Here is a 22,253-nt window from a genome sequence, read left to right as displayed (position 1 = left end):
AACCACAACCTTAACCCCCAACCACCAAAAAAAAAAAAAAAAAAAACCACGGCACAAACTGCAACGAAAACCCACCACCCCAAAAACCTCAATCCTCACCTCAACCCCGATCCCCGATAGATGAGAGAGAACGAGAATGAGAGAGTGAGAGTAATAGTGATAGTCTGAAGAGAGAGAAAGACAAAATATTAAAAAAAAAAAGAAAAAAGAAAAAAGATAGCAGCTTGCTACAGTGTGGTCTCAAAAATGAGAGCGCACTGTAGCAGTATTGTAAATTTTTTACAATATACGAGTTTTGACGGAGTGCGTGTTTTGGGGTTCAACTACTAAAAAATATGATTTATAGCATTTAAGAGGCTTAATGAGAATGCTCTCACACTTTCACACACTTTTAGAAGAAAAAAAAAAAAAAAAAAAAAAAAAAACCCAAGGGATTTATGGGTATGTGGATAACTGTAAAAGTGTCATTTGAACGGGACCGTTTCAGTAAACAAGATTTTTTTTTTTTTTTTTTTTTTTTTTTGGGAGCATGTAATTGTAAAGTCCAGCCATGTCAAAATAATGATTTTTTTTTTTTTTTTTGCTGTTATTTTGAAGGGTCAACTATTTCCCAAACGAATTTTATAGCCCATATTATAGTGGGGATGGAGAAAATTGATGGGAAATTTCAAACTTGCCCTATTTTGAAGGGTCAACTATTTCCCAAACTAATTTTATAGCCCATATTATAGTGGGGATGGAGAAAATTGATGGGAAATTTCAAACTTGCCCTCTCCTATTCAACATAGCACCCTTCCCCACCCCCACCCACCCCACATTTGTTATGTTTAGGGAGTTTTTTCTTTTTATATCCCCTAATTTTTTTTTTCTTATATATCATTAATTTATTTGTTAGTACTAAGGGCATAAGAGTAAATTTATATATTTTTATTTTCTATTATTTCTTTTTTGTCTCTCAATCAAATAAAAATGTTTTCTATCTCTCCACTTTTCTACTCCTAAATCAAATACCATGAGATAAAACTAAGAACGGATCAAGGATTTTAAACTAATGGGAGCCAGAGTATAAAGAAAAAAAAACTCCAAACAGACATCCATAATTTTTTTTTTTTTTAAACTAGGCTAGCTAGGATTTTTTTTTTTTTTTTTTTTTTTTTAATTTAGAGCATTCACAGTGGTTGTGCTAAAAATTTTAGCTTTTAGTATCTCAAAAAACTAATTTATCTATTTTACCACCTTACTTTACAATACACCCAATATCAAATGTTTTATTTTTTTATCACTTCATTTAAAATAATATAAACAATTCATTAAAATAATAAAAAAGAGAGAGAATTTGAGTTTTTTAATTACAAGAAGAGATATAATCTTAATAAATTATTGTATTTTATTTTTAACAATTTGCTATAGTCAACAAATATTTATACCAACTTACTGTAATTGCAAAAAATTTAGCTTATCCTTCTCCTATAACACATGATTTTTTTTGTTCTTTGGTGGTAAAATAGTTTTTTTGCTAAAATACAATCACCATTGTGAATATTTTTATTGTTTTTGTTAAATTTTTTGGTTGAATAATTGCTATTTAGGTTAGGCTAGCTAGACTAATTAGAGAGAAGGGGGCCTAACTACAAAAATGAAATATAGAATGACTAAAAAAAAAATTGGACCCAGGGGGCCTAGCGCCCTTGGGCTCCCACCTGAGTCTATCTCTTGATAAAACTAAAATCTCTTCTATTCCTATTTTTCCATCCCCTCTCACCTTTTTTTTTTTTTTTTTTTTAATTTCATCAATCAAATGGACCCTTAACTAAAAGAAAAAGACTATTTGACAATTTTGTGTATACATATATTGAATCACTCATTTTACAAGTTTATATTAGAGTAAATACGTCTGAGATATTAAGTGTGATCCAATCATTCCATAATTCAAAAAAAAAAAAAAAAAAAAAAAGCAAATAAATGTGTCAGCATCGCCGTGGAGATGCATTCTTTCCGATTGGTTGAATTTTGTGCCACCTTAGCTCTTTATCATCAGACCAAGACACCAATCAGTTTTTTGTGTAGGCGGGGATTGAACTCCAGATCTCTTATTTAACCATCAGAGACTTTACCAGTTGAGCTAACTAAACCCACAAAAGATAATTTGAGAGAGTTTCAACCTATGGCGTCCACTCCTGATGATAACTCTTTATCATCAGACTAAGACACCAATTAGTTTTTGGTATAGGTGGAGATTGAATCATAAATCTCTTATTCAATCATCAAAAACTTTACTAGTTAAACTAACTGGAACCCACCTATTTATTCTTGTATAAGTTAAATTGTTACCTCACAATTGTCTCAAGTTCTCAACCATGGATTGAAAAGTTATTAATCATGATTCATGACTCATATTATAATCACAAAGGATAATGAATTATGCCGTACACATTTTTTTTGTTTTGTATTTACCGTGCATATATCTACACTTAACCCTTACTATAAAATAACATATTGTCGTTCCTAAAATATATATATATATATATATATATATATATATTGTCATATTTAGACATTTAGTGAGCGTCTATATAATAATAATAATAATAGTAATAAAATGAACAATTAAAAATTAGGTATGTATGGTAGATGGAAAAAAAATACGTACTATAGAATGACCCATCAGCAATAATTTCATTAATTTGACTATAATAATAAGATTATTATTATTATTTGATAATTAATTGAAAAACATGACAAACGAATGATAAGAGTAAAATCCATAAAACATAAATCTTATTCTTAAAATTGTTATTTGTCAGATTTTAAAGCTATTGAATAAATTGGCCACACTGGCCTTTTTCGCAAATAAAAATAAATAAATATAAGACAAAACCATGCAATTTGGGGTACTTAGAGGGCGTTTGGCTACTCTGTTTTCCTGCGTCTACGTTTCCGTTCTGCGTTTTCTTTGTTTTGTTTTGTTTTTTTTTTTTTTTTTTCTTTTGCCCGCATATGTTGACTTTGGTGCACAAAAATTACTGTTTTGCACTGTAGCAGTACTGTTCATGTACTGTAGCAACACTGTTTACGCATTAAAAAATATTAAAAATGGGTCCTACGGTACTTTTCACACATTTAAAAATTATTTTGCTACAGTGTTTTTAGTTTTTAGTTTTCAGTTTTCAGTTTCAGCAACAATAAGCTCAATCCAAACGGACCCTTAGAGTGCGTTTGGGAAGCGCAAAGAAGCGCGTTTTGCGCTTCCCAAACGCACGTTTGCGTTTCAAGATTTTTTTTTTTTTTTTTTCAGCGAATGAACAGTAAAAATACTGTTTATGTACTGTGCGGGAGACAAATTTTACTGTGCATATACTATTTGTACACTGTTCATGGGACCCACAATCACTTTATTCAGAAAAAAATATTAAAAATGGGTCCCGCGGTACTATTTACACATTTAAAAATTATTTTGCTACAGTGTTTTTCAGTTTTCAGTTTCAGTTTTCAGTTTTCAGCTGTATCCAAACGGACCCTTAATGCTAACGGGAGATTACTTAAGTCTTAACATAAAAACGGGAAAAATAAATTAAATAATGTTAATAGCTAGAGAACTGAATTGAACAAATTTGAAGTTATTGAAATAAAATAAATTTTAGGCAAAGTTAAAAGTATGCCATTTGTGATTTAGCCTACAAATTTTATTCCTATTCTCTCCCGGCTAATTAAAAATAATGTTTCATTAGTTTTGTACTATGCAAGATAAACGTTTAGCTAGGTGAAGAGTACTACAAGGATGTCCTTTACCTTAAACGAAAAGACATTATTTTTACCTCATTCAAATGTATAGATAAACTTACTCGTAAGCTCTAAATTTGAGTATTTTTTTAAGCTATATTTGATAACTATTAATTGGATTGATTTTTTAGCAATCCTACTATTAGATTACAAGTTCTGCAACTTCTCCAAAAAAAAAGATTACAAGTTCTGCTGTAAGTCAAATGCGGGTTCCACGTAGATTACAAGTTTTTTGTTAACCTGAGGCAAGTAAGAGCATTGTAATTCACTTACATTACTTGCTTTTCTTCCTGAGGATAATTAAGCTTCAAATCTCCCTTTTTGGTTGATGTGATTATCAAATTATCACAAAAAAGTGATGAAATTTCTCATTGTCAAATATGAGATCTGGAATCAAATCTTACCGACAATAAAATAAATATAAATAAAAAATCTATTAGTGTTTTGATATAATGGAAGAGAGCAATTGCTATAGAATATAATGGCTATTGTTTAAATCCTTTTCGTGTCTATTAAAAAAAAACTTAGCCAAATTTTACAGTAATAAGAGATCATTCATTATCTAATCCATGAACTCAATTTTCCTTTTTGTGATTTTAAAATCGAAAAATCTTGTACTGTGAACATTCTATGGTACATACTCCAAACTGAAACATTTTCACTAGGCCCTAGCAGGTTTTCTATCCTACATATCATTCGGGAAACTTAAAAATATAGGGAAATTACACTTTATTCACTTGTGGTTTGCCCCAAATTTAACTTACTCACCCGTGATTTCATGTTTGACACTTTACCCACCTGTGCTTCACTCTGTTACCATTCCGTTACCCACCTCATATTCTACCATTACTCTAACAAGTTTTTTATAAAAAACACAACCCACGAAAGATCAAACACGCCTCTCTCAAAAAAATACACTCCCATGCCTATAGTGCTCACCAAACGACGATTTAGAGCAGGGGCGGCGTTACGTGCTGGCTAGGGGGTTCATTTGAACCCCCTGGCCTGGCAATTATATATATATATATATATAATTTTAAAAAAATAAAAATAAAAATTGTTTTGACTCCCCTAAAATAAATATTTGAACTCACCCTCACCTTAAATTTTGTTTAAATTCAACTAAAATAAACTTAAATATAATAATTCTAATACTACTTTCATAATATTTTCACAATATATAATTAACTTCATAATGGAGGGTAAGTGACAAGTTGTAACTAGTTTTTACTTTGACTCAGAACTGACATCACTTTTTTATCTTTTTTTTTTTGCTAAAATATCACCTTTTTTTTACCTACCTTTAACAACTTGTCACCTATATTTTGTTGTGAAATTTTTGTGTAAGTGTTGTGTCAACAGCACTTCTCTTAAAATATTTAATTTTATAATAAAATATGTTTCAAAATTTTGCTTATTCGTTAATAAATAAATAAACATCCTATCTAGGACTTTGGCTTACTTTTCCATTGACAGCAAAATGAAGCTATTTTTCCTTACACTTTTTTTCCTCATCAGCAAAAAATTACACTATCATTCCAACCATCATATCTATATTTATATATGTGATTATTTCCTCATTTTCTCTATCTCTCTTTCTCCGTTCTCTGTTTTCTTAGCTTTTATCTTTGTTTGATCAAGTAGTTTTCTTAACTTTTATCTTTGTTTGCTCCAATTTCAAGAGAGTGACCACATTTATGGTTAAAAAGTCATACACTTCAAAAGTAAAAATTTATATCAGTTTTTTTTTTCTTAGTTTCACATACTCCTAGTCCTACTCCTAGGTTTGTTATTATTCTTCTTTATCCACACACATATACACTTACATTAAATTAGAGTAGAACTTCTATTCTGTATCCAAAAAATATATATATATATATATATTATTCTTTATCATATATTTTTATTTAATTAATATTACATATAAATATAATAAGTTATTATGCATTTAATGGTTGTTGTCTTACTAATCTTTAAACTCTTAATAAATTTTTTAGACTATTATACAATATAGTTGTATTGTATACTAAATTGTATTTATTTTGGATTATTGTATATAATATGGAAGTTGTATTTATATATATAAAAAAAAAAATAATCATTTTATTTTTTAATAGCCCCATGACAAATTCCTAACTCCACCACTATTGACCCCCCTAGAAAAAAATCCTGGAGCCGCCACTAATTTAGAGGCTACAATGCGTCTTTCCAAAGAGATTGGACCGAGACCTAGTAGGGGTTTGATCATGCAACTACACCGAGGAAGAACAAGGTAGAGTCTGAGTTCATCTCCATCAAATATTATTTTTGATTTGTGGGTATCAATCTATCTCTTTATTTCTGGTGAGTTCCTGACATTTGAGAGCTTCGAGTTTGGTTTTCTTTTACTTTAATATGCTCTATTTATCTGATTCTAGGTAGATTTTTGAAACATAGGGTTTTAAAAATAAAATAAAAAAATTGTTCGAATCTGGGTTTCTACAGCGCACAAACTTTTTTTCTGTAGTGCTGGGTTTTGTGTATTTTTCTTTACATTGTTCAAAAGGGCTGCACCTGGGTTTGTCTAATATTATTTGTTTTGTTTGTTTTGTGCCTTTTTCTACATTCCCTTTCCATAGTTTTATCTCCCAAAAATAGGACAAAAGCTTTTAAGAATATTGTCTTTTTCTTTGTTGTGGTTTGTGTGGACCACATGATACAAACCCCAACTAGGTCTCGGTCCAATCTCTCAGGAAAGACGCATTGTAGCCTCTAGATCATCGTCTGGTGAGCACTGTAGGCATGGGAGTGTGTTTTTTTGAGAGAGGCGTGTTTGATCTTTCGTGGGTTGTGTTTTTTATAAGAAACTTGTTAGAGTAACGGCAAAATATGAGAGGGGTAATGGAATGGTAACGGAGTGAAACACAGGTGGGTAAAGTGTCAAAAATAAAACCACGGGTGGGTAAGTTAAATTTGGGGTAACCACAGACTAGTAAAGTGTAATTCTCCCTAAAAATATTATGATCAATGCTATAGTTGTTTTGAAACTTTCTCTTAACTAATCCTTTAGTTTGCACTGAACTTGTCCATCATCTTTGTATTTTGTGTACTTATGGAAAGTTTAAAACTTCTCTACTCTTTTTTTTATTTATTAATCTATTATTAGACCAGTGTAATTTGTATATATTGGACATTTTTAATATATAATTCTATCCTTCTACCAAAAGGTAGAAAGATTGCCTTCCTTGTATTTGTTTTGACTTTAAAGAGAGCCAATATTGTGAAGTGTATTTGTTTTGAAAATTTATATAATAAAGTGACCCAAAATAAAATAAACATGGAAAATAGTACCCCCCCCCCCTCTCTGGTATGAAACACTACACAAGTCTTTACCACCCCAACATAGCACAAAACAAATTTGCAGAGAGAGAGAGTTCTCTTACACTCTTAGAATGGCTCACAATAATTTCCTAGTGATATTAATCCTCCTCTCTATCTTCATCTTCATGTTCACTTATTCACAAGCTCAAAAGGCCCCCGCGATGTTCATATTTGGAGACTCCTTAGTGGATGTTGGCAACAACAATCACCTAAAGTTCTCCTTGAACAAGGCAGACTTTCCCCACTATGGCATAGATTTTCCTAACAAAGTTTACACTGGGAGGTTTAGTAATGGCAAGAATGCTGCAGATTTTCTAGGTAATTTTATCAAAATACAAAAGTAGATAGTAGATAATTCATAATTCACCTTTAATGTTTGCTAGAACTTCCACTTCAAAACTTAAATTCATATTGATAATTCACCTTTTTTTTTTCTTGTTTATTGTATGGTTGTTTCAAATTCAGTTCTTATTCCTTATTTTGTCTCCTATTTGTATGTAATGGATTGAGATCAGGTGCAATATTAAGGGTATTGCACTTTATACAATACCATTGGATGACTGAAATTGAGAGTTGAAAAAAACAGCTTTCAATCTTAACCATTGAATAAAGTAAAAAAATAGTTAAAAAGTTAAAATTAAAAAATGGACGTGGTAAAATTTTTTGTGAGAGAAAAGAGAAGTAATTGCACCAGATCTCAATCCGTATATTAATATTAGGTTCTTTCTTCTTCCTTTCCATGTCATAAAACCTTTTCCAAGAATAGAGGGCCTTCTCTTATGATATGGGATTATCATTTTCATAAAAAAAATAGAGGTGGACATGTTGATTAATAATATTGTTTGGTTTTCAAAATATCAATTTGAAATGAATAAAATTTTTGGGCAGCTGAGAAAGTGAGCTTGCCAACCTCACCAACATATTTATCTAGGATATCCAACAAGAGTAATGAAAATTTTCTTAATGGTGTTAGCTTTGCACCCAGAGGTGCCGGAATCTTTAATGACACAGATAAATAGGTAAGTGAAACAAAAACTAGTACTACTTTTTCCTTTTTCTTGTACACTACTCCTTAAAAAATACTAATAATTAATAAATTCTCATTCCCATAATTGCGTAATCGAGAATTTTAAAGAAAAATACAAGATATGGGTGGGCCCAAGTTGAGCTTTTAGGCCCATTTACAAAGTAAAGAACTAAAAGCCCAAGATAAAAATGAAGATCAAAATAATGCGGTGAGCGTGGATCGAACACGCGACCTTCAGATCTTCAGTCTGACGCTCTCCCAACTGAGCTATCCCCGCTGCTTGTTGATTACTTTTTTGTTTTTAATAATTTTATGTAGGATCAGTCATTATCTTTGACATAGCAAGTAGACTACTTTTCTGATGTGAATGGAGAGCTGCAGCAGCATCTAAATTCCACGAATCTGCAGCAGTTTTCATCAAAATCTCTCTCTCCCATTGTGATTGGAAGTAATGACATCTTCGCTTACTTTCGTTCCTCCAGACTCCGCGGGAAGAGCACTCCAAAAGTATATGTGGATATTCAATGGCTCTCGCATTAAATGAATGCGCAATTAAAGGTAACAAAGTATTCTTTTTAGGGCATTTACATCAAACATGTCAAAAAAAATTATAGTATTTAGTATCTCATAACAATAATTTATCAATTTTAACACTTCACTTTATAATACATTTAACATCTTGTATACATATTTTGGTTTTTGTGTACATGTCTCCTTTTCACTCTTATTATCAAATCACAAATGTTACATTTCTATTACCGCTATTTTTTAGAAAATATAATAAAATGTGGGTTATACTTCAACTAGTAAATGTCTCTTGTTGTCAAATAAGAGAGCTATGATTCAAATCTTGTTTATACCAAAAATAATTTGGTACTTTAGCCTTATGATAAACTAACTTACCAGGGGCGGAGCTAGAAGCTTATCTTTGGGGGGCTGGTCAAAGACTAAATAATCATATTGATTCACAAAAAATATATGTTTATTTATGTATGTATGACCCACTCATCAATGCTCTAATGAACTTTTGTAAAGAGATTGAAGCGAGTTAGTATAAGATTATGAGAACATTTGCACTGAGTGATGAGTTCTTTTGGAAGAGACTAGAAAGTAAAATATTGGAAAATACATATTAAAAAGAGAAGCTAATAGTAAAAGTGAGTAAAACTCTCAAACTTATAAAAGTTGTGGGCTTGTTGATGTGTTGGGGGGAGGAAAGATGGAGGAAAGACTGAAAAAAGTCAAAGTAATTAAGTAAATATGAATGAAACAAGTAGTTAAGGACACATGGGGGGGCCAGTTAGTTTCATTTGAAGGGGCCAGCTTTTACAACAATTCTATATATCCTATTTTTTAGTAGCTATAATAAATTTTTGAGCATTTTTTGGGGGCATTGTAAAACGTAGCTTTGCCCCTGCATCTTAGAGCGGCGTTATACATTGAAATTATATTGTATTTATTAAAAAAATTGTATAAAATATAATACAAATAGCTTCTAAATTTTTTTTTTTTAAATAGAAAAGTTATGTATCTATCCTTTAAAGTTATTTTTGATGACAGGATTTATAAAGGTCAAAGCTGCATGTTGCGGGCTTGGCCACCTTCGTGCTGTGTTTCCTTGTGATCCAGTAGAAATGACTGCGTCTTCTGGGATGCATACCATCCTACAGAAGCTGCTGCTCACGTCATTGTGGATAATATGTATCATGATACATCAAATTACTCTTTTCCAATGAATTTGAGGGACCTTCTTGCTATTTAAGCTTATATAGCCATATATACAAGCATATGTAAGAGTATCATCTTGATCTTGTTCTAAGTGAAAGGAAGTCAAATTTTTTTAAAGGAGTCTGATATATTTGTAAATTTTAATGCATTGAAATTAATTAAAGATATTCCTTCAGTCTTGAATTCTTGATTGTTCAAATGCTTTAAAAAGAAAACTCAAATTTAGAGAGAATTCTTCTAACTTATGTCTAAAACCCTTTGATAAAAACATTCAACACAAACCTTTTCAAAGGCTAAGCTAGGGATAGGGACCATCAATTTTTAACATTGGTTTTCTTATATACTCCTTGTATCAAAGATTTACTGTTAGTTGCTACCAATTTCACCATATATGTGACTATTTATTATTAGAAAATGCTATCTTTCTTTATTACTCATATTATTTAATAATTATAAATATACATAATTAATAATTAGGATAACCCAGTGTGGGTTACATCAATTCTACTATAACTTATAACTTAATATGATGTGAATATAAAATTAAATACATATGATCAATATATATATATATATATATATTTGAGAGGAATACACATGATCAATATTATTTTAATATATTCATTTTTCTCATGTTTCCCTCACTCGGTCCCTCTTTTTTTATATGATATAAATTATAATTGACTAGTGTCTTAATATTTGTTGATGAAATAGTTATTACTAAGTGATCATCTTCAGATTTTGTAAGCTTGGAGGCTATGAAAGAGAGAGAAAAAAAAATAGAAGAAAAGATATTCCTAATTACTTACGTTATTTTTTAAAATTTTTCTCTCCAAAACTCGCCTATTTTAAAAGGGAGGAAAATAAAAAAATAAAATTATAGGGTCAAGAGAAAAATTCTGATTCTCAAATCTCAATCATTCTTTTCTTTTTCCACAGGAGCAAATTAATAAGGACGAGCCCAAGTTGAGCTTGTACAAAATGGCCCATTTATTACAAAAGCAAAGAACTAAAGCCCAAGACAAGATAAAAAAGAACAAAATAATGCGGTGAGCGTGGATCGAACACGCGACCTTCAGATCTTCAGTCTGACGCTCTCCCAACTGAGCTATCCCCGCTGCTTGTTGACACATCCTTCTTTCTTTTCTTGTTGTATATAAAAGACATTAGATTACACGTTACCAGTGTCTGAAGAGATGAAGCAGTACCTAGGCTCCTCCAGTGTGCAAGAGCTATTATCAAAGTCTTCTTTCCCATTGTGATAGATACAGTAATGACATCTTTGACTACCTTCAATTCCTCTTAAGTCTACAAGAGCACTTCACACCAATATGTGGCTTTCACATTAAATGAACAATTTTTTTTTTTTTTTTTGCTGAATCACATTAAATGAACAATTAAAGGTGGCTTTGAAATAAAGGGTATGTCGTTTAATAGAATGTTGACGACTGCTACAATTACAGATGTAGGCCATGTTACAAATTTCAATTACAAATATGTCATATATTTTCAACTCCACCTTTTCCAACTGTTGCTAGCCGTTTTGAAGTTGACGTGAATGGGTGTCTTATCAAAAAAAAAACTCCACCTTTATTGTCACGTCAAATTATCAAAAAAATCAATGTTTGTGAAAAATTCCCAAGGTGATGATGTAGTACTCCAAAGTCTAAACATGAACATGCATCAAAGTAAGACTCATTATTTCATGCTTTAGATCAGCAAAGTTAATTTGGAGTGAATTCTAGCAATTAATAGGAATTTTAATTTTTTTTGCTAAGTAGAAATTTTAATTTGTATATTTGCTTAGTATAGTAACATTTTCATAATATTTATACAGTTATAACGATCGTAATTTGTGATTATTAATTATATATATATATATATATATATTGAAAGAGAATAACATAATATAATACAAAATTATATATTTTGATAATTCAGTAGTTATTGTTAGAAACTATGCAAGCTCAAAGCTTTAACAATGGAGTTTAGGGATTGAAATAGAGATTGAGATTTGTGAAAATATGATTCATTGTATTGAGTAATTACAAGCTTTGTGTTATAACTAAGAGCAGAAAGCGGGAAGAGCCTAACTAACTAACAAAGCAAATAATAAGGAACCAGTACAATCATTACACATGTCATCTAAGCATTAATTAATTAACTAACTAAGCACTATATTTCTCAAAAAAAAACTAAGGACTGTAGTAATGACATGTCGTTTATAATTACAATACAAAACGACTACAGCTTAAGTTTTCCTTGGCTGCAAATTCTTTCTTCTTCCTCTTCTAAACCTCTTCTTCTACAATTCACTGAACTTGTTCTTCTTGAGTCTTCACATATTCTGACAGTTATAATGGGATAAGATGATTTAAACTCTTTATTGGAAATACTAGGTAGTACAAGTTGAGTTATAAAAATTTTGACTATATAATACGAAATTAGATTGCTACTAGTACAATGAAGGCAAAATTAGGTATATTGGGAACTAGTTTCTTATTGTACTAATTTAGTGCCTTCATTTCTATTTTTTTTAAATGAGTGCTCTCATTTCTCAATGAACCCTTCACCCTTATAATAATGATTAAATGTCTTTTTTTTTTTTTTTTCAAGAATTAAATGTACGAAACCCCGCCTACAACAACTGATAAAATCTCTAATGGTTGAATAAGAGATTTGGAGTTTAATCTACGCCTACATTAGAAAACGATTGATGTCTTAATTTAATGATAAAGAGCTATCGTCAAAAGCGGACGCTATATGTTGAATCTCTCTCTCTCTCTCTCTCTCTCTCTCTCTCTCTCTCTCTCTCTCTCTCTCTCTCTCTCTATATATATATATATATATATATGAAATTTGATCACCAATAACTTCATCTCGGAGAAAAGGGGGAAAAACTTATTGTTTGTTTCTTCTCAAATTTTGTTTTGAAGGAAAATAATATAGAATCAGTTTAAAAGCCCCATCACTTTGTTAAATTAATTTTTATAGCCAATTTCGTTTACAAAAGTTCATGCTTCATTAAAGCTTGATGGTTTTATTTTGATCAAGACATTCTGATTTCAATTAAGTAGGGACTCAGTTTGCAAAGTAAGATTTATGCATAATGTAGACATATGGTTTGTGTGTTTGCAACTGCAAAGATATGATTGTCCCTCATTTTATTTTACAAGAAATTTAACAAAACTAATGGAAAAATACATAGGTTTGTATATATACATCAGTTTATCATATACTTGCAGTGGCATTGTATATTTATATAATTGTAAGTGATTATCCCTAAAAAAAGTTGATAATCATGATGTCAATTTAATTATAATGAACCCTTTTGGTTTTACTAAGTAAAATGGTAGTAGTACTATTCAATCAAAACCTTTGTAGGTACAAACAATCTCTATCCATATTCTGTACTATATTTGACACTAGCCTCTTATTTTGTCGACACAACCTACATGGAGATCTAACACAATTTTAAAACTTACCTTTTTCTTTTGTTTAAACTGGGCACAAGCACAACACAATGCAGCCCCAAATCAGAAGCCAAGAGCCTGTTTGGGTAAGCAATTTCCATAACTCAATTCTCAGTTTCCATAATTCATAACTCAAAAATGGTGGGACCCATAGCAAAAAGGTTGTTTGGCCAAACGATAACTCTGTTTCCATAACTCTGTTTCCATCACTCAATTCTCTGATTTTTGAGTTATGAGTTATGAAAACTGAAAACAACAAAAGGCTGTTTTCAGTTTCCATAACTCATAACTCAATGGCATTTCCGTAAATAAACACACATGAGGGACCCACAGCCGCAACTTTTGACCACCTTTTGACTTTTTTTTTTTTTTTTTTTTTTTTTTTTTTTTTTTTTTCGTTGACGTTGTTGTTTTTGGCTGTTTGTACATTTTTTTTTTTTTTTTACTGGTTCGTCTGTTCTATTCTATTCTTTTTTTTTTCTTTAGTACATAGACTCACCAAACTTAGTGAAAAAAAAAAAAAAAAAAAACCAGACCGAACAGCCAACCCAGGAGGGAGAAAAAAAAAAAAAGCTACATTGTGATGTGACAGGCGTGGGCCCTCCAAATAGTGTGAAAAATAGTGAGTGATGGAAACTGAGTGATGAAGGCAAACAGATGTGAAAAATTGAGTGATGAGTGATGAGTGATGAGTGATGGAAATTGAGTGACGGAAATTAAGTGACGAAAAATGCTTACCCAAACAGGCCCCAAATCACGGTCTTTAGAACAACATTTTTGTACAACTCCACCGTATATATAATATAATTTATATATCTAAAGAACTTGATTTTGTCTTTTAATTAAAGACCCCTAGGACGGTAGGACCTGCCCTTTAGTCATGGACCCTATTAAAGCCTTTATATCTATAGTATTGTATATTTTCCATCCTAATCAAATTTTTTTCTTCCCCTTACAAAGATATTGAAATTTTGAAACCTACGTGAGATCATCCACTGTTATGTTAAATAAAAAAGAAAAAGCTTATCAAAAAAAATAATAATAATAAAATAAAAAAGAAAAAAAAAAAAAAAACTAATAATTACTCGAATATGGTCTTTGCATCAATCTCATTAAAAAAAGTGTCTATAAAGAATAAAGTATTTTACAATAAATATATTGAAACAAAATATTTTTACCCTTTTTTTAATGGTTGATGTTGTCTGTGACTCTATGGTGATTCAGGTATGATAGAAATGGTATGTCCATATAAAAAAGATATTATTTTAATCACAGTTTATTATTATATATAATAAATTATGAAGAAGATTCTCAACATTTTCTTTTTTATAGCTGTGAGTATACGATTTGTAACGACCCGTAACAGTGTTGGGTTCGTACGTAAAAAGGCCCAAACAATATCATTTATAGAGCGTAGGTTTGAAAGGCTAGGCCTTGGTCACCAGACGGTAGTTTTTCGTGGTGTTCATACATAATTAAAGTGTGTGCGCTCTAGGAGTCTTTCTCCAGGAAGCGGGCTGGGAGGCTCTGATTTTTGGCCATTTTTCCTAGCCCCCTTCCCCGGATTGCTTATTTTTCCTTTTATACTAGCCTGTCTTCCTTATCCAACGTCCACGTGTGGGGTTCGATTTTTCAAAACTGATACTTGTCCCATCAGCCCATACCCAGAGTAGTTGGGGATGGTTGTAAAAGCTGAAGGGTATGGTTTTGTCAGGTGCAGAGTATTGAATGGCAGTAAGGGCAGCTTTCCCTTTGTCCTTGGTCGTTAAACTATCCAGTGTGTCCTTCCCTATTGACATAGATATTTTTAGATTTTTTCCAGACTGTTCCTGTTCCCTTTTTTTCCTTCCTTCCAGGGGGACCTCGGACATGCCGAGGACTGAATCGTCCTCGGCTGTGTCCCAGGACTATTTTATACTTGTATCACCTATCCTTGACTATAACCTTCCTCGGCTCGGGCCTTGGGCCCCAATGAATAAATGGGCCAGGGTCACAGATTATCGGGCCCCATAATAGCCCCTCAAAATCTTGCTGTCCGACCTCTTAGTCGGAGAGGAGGGTTTTGGTAATGCCAAGCCTTTATTACGGCTCGTTTAACTCTGCCCTTCATTAATATTGGTGTCTCTTCATCTACCCAGGAATCATACCGGGCTACGAAACATTCCTTCTGAATTCATTCACAATGCGTTCCTGCCGTTTCATTATCCAAAACGCGCCTTTAATGATTTCCCTTTATGAGACCATTTAAATTCGACGGTTATTGACGGTGTGGGGAAGTGGAACGGGTATATTCTCGTTTACAGGTTTTCTTGGAAATCTGGACAGATTAAATACCTCTCGTTTTGCCCTTCATATAAGAAGAAAGGCATGAGGTTATTTCTTTTATATAGAGACCCTTTTAATCATTCTGAAACCAGAAACCCTTAGCCACCTCCGGAGTTTACTTTATCTGCTGGTTACACCTTAAATTGTGATACGTTCAAGATAGGAGTGAGTAATGAAGGAACCATACCCTTCTCAGAAATACCATGTTCTTATGAAGCTAAAAATGGCTCGGTCAGGGCAGGGATGGTAGAGACTCAAGATACTTCTCACCCTCCTTTCAGCCAAAATCTGAAGCAGGGACTCGTCGCGTCAAACTTTTGGCGCGACTGAGCTGGGGTCACCCATTATCAGTACCAGCCGCTCTCTTGTGAGCATAGCTAATATGGCACCAGCGTGTTAGGAGTCAGGACTGACGCAGGGACCAAGTATCCCTGCTTCTTCCTCTCTTCCTTCACTAATGCCTCCTTTTGCCTCTCTTTCTTCTTCTTTCCACCACCAGATCCATCCTGGTGCTTTTCCTTCTTCCTCTTCTTCTCCTCTCCCACCAAGGAAGGTCCTCCTCTCAATATGGATCCTAATGGAGCAGAGTTTGGGAAGACTTGGGAGCAGAGCTTAAAAAGATTTCTGGATGTTCGTTTATTGTTGTTTTTTTTTTATTATTATTGTTTTAGTAACTCGTTTTCTATATAGGCTTGTTTAAGCCCTTCCTTGTACACTGTGATACCCCTTTATATTAATAAAAATTATCATTGCTTTATTTCGTATGTTCTATCTCTTCTTTTTGGAATGGATATGTCGTAAATAGACGCGTTACTTTGCGACTTCTTTTTTATTTCTATATTTTGAACGATGCTTAGGGCCAAAATCTCAGTTAATAAAAAGATTTTGCTCTATGCTTATTGAAACTATCCGACTTAATAATACTGAATCGCACAAATGATACTTAGAGCTGAAATCCTATTTAAGAAGAAAAGGAAAAGATATTATGATGAGCTTATTAGGGCTATCTGGCACAATAACGCCGACCTAAGAAAACAATACTTAGGGCCGAAATCCCTTACCAAGAAAAAAGACGTTATCATGAACTTATGAGTGCTGTTCGGCACAACAATGCCAGCTTGAACAAATGACACTTAGGGTCGAAACCCTTGCTAAGGAAAAGATATTATTTATGAACTTAATAGAGTTGTTTGGCACAATAATGCCGACATGAGAAAACAATACTTACCCCAAAATAGCCGAGATGACCGTTGAATGCTCGGTGCGATGTAGGAGGTAATCATCCGAGGACATATAACCCAAAAATGAACAGCCCCTACAGGTTGTTGAGTAACAAGGCGTCTCACCATCTTCCTAATAACTTTCATAGCTTTATCCTCTTCTGGTATTTGATCCGAGGATTGAGCAACTTAGAATTCTTATTAAGTAGCTAACCTTTCCAAAGAAACTTGATATTTAAGTAGTTGGTTTCCCTATAGGCTTGAGTTCGAGGACCATGCAATACCTTGGTTCTGTCCAAAACTTGATATTTAAGTAGTTGGTTTCCCCATAGACTTGAGTCCGAGGACCATGCAATACCTTGGTTCTGTCCAAAACTTGATATTTAAGTAGTTGGTTTCCCCATAGGTTTGAGTCCGAGGACCATGCAATATCTTGGTTCTGTCCAAAACTTGATATTTAAGTAGTTGGTTTCCCCATAGGTTTGAGTCCGAGGACCATGCAATACCTTGGTTCTGCCCAAAACTTGATATTCAAGTAGTTGGTTTCCCCATAGGTTTGAGTCTAAGGACCATGCAATACCTTGCATCTGTCCAAAACTTGATAGATATTGATAAGTAGTTGGTTTCCCCATAGGTTTGAGTCCGAGGACCATGCAATACCTTGGTTCTGTCCAAAACTTGATAGATATTGATAAGTAGTTGGATTCCCCATAGGTTTGAGTCCGAGGACCATGCAATACCTTGGTTCTGTCCAAAACTTGATAGATATTGATAAGTAGTTGATTTCCCCATAGGTTTGAGTCCGAGGATCATGCAATACCTTGGTTCTGTCCAAAACTTGATATTTAAGTAGTTGGTTTCCCCATAGGTTTGAGTTCGAAGACCATGCAATACCTTGGTTCTGTCCAAAACTTGATATTTAAGTAGTTGGTTTCCCCATAAGCTTGAGTCCGAGGACCATGCAATACCTTGGTTCTGCCAAAAACTTGATATTCAAGTAGTTGGTTTCCCCATAGGTTTGAGTCCGAGAACTATGCAATACCTTGGTTCTGTCCAAAACTTGATAGATATTGATAAGTAGTTGGTTTCCCCATAGGTTTGAGTCCGAAGACCATGCAATACCTTGGTTCTGTCCAAAACTTGATAGATATTGATAAGTAGTTGGTTTCCCCATAAGTTTGAGTCCGAGGACCATGCAATACCTTGGTTCTGTCCAAAACTCAGTTCTTCTTATAAGTAGTTGGGGGAATGAACCCCTCAGTTATGGCATGGGACCTTAGTTTTAGGGGAATTAACTCCTCGGCCAAGCCCCTAGAACCATCCGTGCGGCTGACGCTACGAAGCGTAGCCTCAAGTAAAGAAACATAGCCCCTAATGGAACTTTACACTAGAACACTACAACCGGCTGTTAGAAATGACAAGGGAACTGTCTCGACCTACCGTCTATGCCAACACACAAGCCTCCCCACAGACGGCGCCAATTGTGAGGACACGATTTGTAACGACCCGTAACAGTGTTGGGTTCGTACGTAAAAAGGCCCAAACAATATCATTTATAGAGTGTGGATTTGAAAGGCTAGGCCTTAGTCCCCAGACGGTGGTTTTTCGTGGTGTTCATACATAATTAAAGTGTGTGCGCCCTAGGAGTCTTTCTCTAGGAGACGGGCTGGGAGGCTCTGGTTTTTGGCCATTTTTCCCAGCCCCTTTCCCTGGATTGCTTATTTTTCCTTTTATACTAGCCTGTCTTCCTTATCCAACGTCCACGTGTGGGGTTCGATTTTTCAAGACTGATACTTGTCCCATCAGCCCATACCCAGAGTAGTTGGGGGTGGTTGTAAAAGCTGAAGGGTATGGCTCTGTCAGGTGCAGAGTATTGAATGGCAGTAAGGGCAGCTTTCCCTTTGTCCTTGGTCGTTAAACTATCCAGTGTGTCCTTCCCTATTGACATAGATATTTTTAGATTTTTTCCAGACTGTTCCTGTTCCGTTTTTGTCCTTCCTTCCAGGGGGACCTCGGACATGCTGAGGACTAAATCGTCCTCGGTTGTGTCCCAGGACTATTTTGTACTTGTATCACATATCCTTGGCTACAACCTTCCTCGGCTCGGGCCTTGGGCCCCAATGAATAAATGGGTCAGGACCACAAATTATCGGGCCCCACAATAGCATTTCCTAAACTTTGAGTCCAAATCCATTACCCCCCATTCTTCATATATTTCATACGCGTTTAACCAAAAATAAGATCAACCCTACAAACAAGTTTCCAAGTTCTTCTCAAAAAAAAAAGTTTCCAAGTTAACTAAGGGTGAGTTTTGGTTTAGTCTTTAGCTTTTGGACTTCTTTTTATTTTTTGGGTAGCCATTTACAATTTTTAATTGCTTTGAGGATGCAACGTGAAAATGCACCACCTTTTTCAGGCCAACAACTTGGCATTAGTTGTACATAGTTTAGCTACAAAACCGTACTCAATATCATTTTATTAGAGGTGAATTTTGAAAATTCCACCATTAGATTACATCTTCCTCTTATATCCTCCATACTTGCAAAATTTCTAGAAAATAAAATATCAATAACTATACAATCAATAAATTGTTTAAATTGTTAGTTTTTGTAGTTTAAAATTATGCATAAAATATAAGCTTATAGATCACATAGTATATAATATCCGATTGACATAAAATTTGATATGTGTATTATTAAAAGTGTAAAGAACATACAATTCAACGGTTAGATTTTCAAAATATATAGTAATGTTTATTTTATTGAGTAAGGTTATAACATTAAGTTACAACCAATTTTGTAACTAAATTTTGTCTTTTTTTTTTTAATGGTGGATGTTGTTTATGACTCCGGTGATTCATGTATAATAGAAGTTGTATGTCCATATAAAAAAGATATATTCCATTCACAATTTATTATTATAATAAATTATGAAGAAGATTCTCAACATTTTCTTGTTTATAGCATTTCCTAAACTTTGAGTCCAAGTCCATTACCCCCATTCTTCATATATTTCATACGCGTTTAACCAAAAATAAGATCAACCCTACAAACAAGTTTCCAAGTCAATTAAGGGTGGGTTTTGGTTTAGTCTTTAATTGCTTTGAGGATGCAACGTGAAAATGCACCACCTTTTTCAGGTAGACTGAAATCACGATTTCAAAATCTTACAAAATACATTTTCAAACTACCAATGTGATTATACCTAAAAAAAAAGAACATAACCAAATGGGCACTAGCTAGGTCAAAACAAACGCGTGGATCCAGTCCCACAACTCGTCAAGTTCCTCTTAGACTTTCATTCATCCAAACTGAACCAAACTCACTTTCATACTCAAGCCTCTATAAACTAGCCGACCGACCATGAAAGTCTTCATGTGCAACACATTTTACCATCTAATATTTCCTCTTTGACCTGAACGTATTTCCAACAAGCTTGAATGAATGTCGGCATTTAAACGATTTTTCTTCGTAATTATTTAAGACTTTGAAGTCTTTGTATTTCGAAGTCCTTATCATTGAATTTCTAGCCACAAAAAAACCTGGAAGACGGGCTAAAGAAACAAAAAAAGGTTGATGAGAGAGAACTGGAACCACCAATTTGGTAGTATTGCACCCATTTGGATTGCTATGCCCAGCTCACCAACTCCAAGCATCTAGAATTAGCTGTGAAATGCATTCCCACATATTTGTGCATCTTTTTTTTTTTTAAGGATAGAATTTTAATTTTTGTTTTATGATTATGTACCATTTATTGTTAAGCTTAATTAGATATTAATTAGATTTTTTTTTTTTAAGTGGGGTTCAAATTGCAAAATTTTTTATTTTTATCAGTTTAGTCTATTTAAAAAAATATGTTGGTTTTATTCAAAAAAAAAAAATGTTGGACAAACTATTAAAAATATATATAAGGCTATAAAAAAAGGGTACATGAAAACAAAATAACATAACCAAACAAGCATTAAGATGAGGATGAAGAATGTCAAGCTCCAATAATGCCAAGCAAATTAAGATCGGCAGATCGCGATTGCCCATGGGCTAAAGATATATTTTTGGTTGTCTCTTCTTGGAACTAGATCTCTTGACTTTTTCTCTTTGAATCTTCAAGCATGGCTAAGGGTTAATGTAGGGTCACGATTTGGAGCCTAAGCTCAAGAGTTATGGGATCTTGGTCCAATAAGCCCAAAACAATGAATTTGTAGAGAATGGGTCAAAGAACTAGATTCTAGCGAATTGGACAACGATTAATATTGAGCTAAACGACGATTAAGTACAAATAAAACATATTGATGTCCATAGACTTTCGGTCCGAGGAGGCTAAATGATAGTATATTGATCACCGTTGGATACTATGACAGTTTAAATTGCTATAGTGTTTTTCTCTCTCTATTTTTCTGCCTCCCATCTCATGGAGATCTCTCCCATTATATAGCCTTCTTTTGGCCACCTTAATCCTACACTTGTTGATCATCTGAGCTCCCACTTGAGTGCCCGTCCCATCAGACACCCCCCTTCAACCTTCTGTGAGTTGTGGTAGCCAAGGCTAGGGGTGTTCACCAAACCGCACAAACTGTAAAAACCGCACCAAAACCACCCGCAAAATGGCATAACTGCACCGCACCGCAAGTAATAGTGCACCGCACCGCACCACATCGCATCACACCGCACCGCACCACACCGTACCGCACCGCACATGTAACTGCAAAAACAAGGTGCGGTGTAATTATGATTTTAGCTAAACCGCACCGCAAAGTGCGGTACTAAAAATGGCCCAAAACCGCACTGCACCGCACCACGAACACCCCTAGCCAAGGCAGTACTATTCAGAGGTCCTCTCCACATAAATGCGGCCAAAAAAATAGCTGCAATGCATTTAATGTAGTGGTGACAACTTTCCTTTAGATATTTTGCATTTCCTTCCTCCCAATATGTTTATATGGCACATTCCAGTCACTAGGGCCTTTCGGAGGAGCCCTCTAATTGCCAGAGTAATGCATCCGAGCTACACCCATCGCACCCGAGGAGGTGTTCCTCCTTGGAACATCCTTCTCTGGTTCCCTGTTTATGAGACCTTAATTGAGAGTTCCTTTAACAACCTTTTTCCTCTTCTTGGAATTGTCAATTGTCTTAGGTGAAGCCCAAAGCCTAATACATGATTTTGGGCCCTTATCCCCACAGTTAACATCACTAAACACCAACTCTCTCGCCCCTCTTCAATCCCATGGCATTTTATTTTTGCACAAGGCATTTGGCAATTATGGCTTGCTCGAAATAAGAAAATTTTCTCTCCTCCTTCGGACTCTCTTAATCATCTTCTCCACAAAACTTTAAATCTTGCTTT

General features: G+C 33.8%; 2 non-coding genes and 1 pseudogene across 2 annotated transcripts; 1 reads left to right on the top strand and 2 right to left on the bottom strand.

Annotated features, from left to right (window-relative positions):
• Positions 1-7,277: 7,277 nt before the first annotated feature.
• LOC115956310 lies at positions 7,278-8,707 on the top strand (annotated as a pseudogene).
• TRNAF-GAA lies at positions 8,372-8,444 on the bottom strand. The gene has a single exon. It is a non-coding gene; the product is annotated as a tRNA-Phe (tRNA).
• Positions 8,708-10,940: 2,233 nt separating the features above from the next.
• Positions 10,941-11,013, bottom strand: TRNAF-GAA. Its single transcript has one exon. It is a non-coding gene; the product is annotated as a tRNA-Phe (tRNA).
• Positions 11,014-22,253: the final 11,240 nt, after the last annotated feature.

Source organism: Quercus lobata, chromosome 8, assembly GCF_001633185.2.
Source record: "Quercus lobata isolate SW786 chromosome 8, ValleyOak3.0 Primary Assembly, whole genome shotgun sequence".
NCBI lineage: Eukaryota > Viridiplantae > Streptophyta > Magnoliopsida > Fagales > Fagaceae > Quercus > Quercus lobata.
The sequence above is the reverse complement of the archived record's forward strand: the minus strand, read 5'-3'. Positions and strand labels throughout refer to the sequence as shown.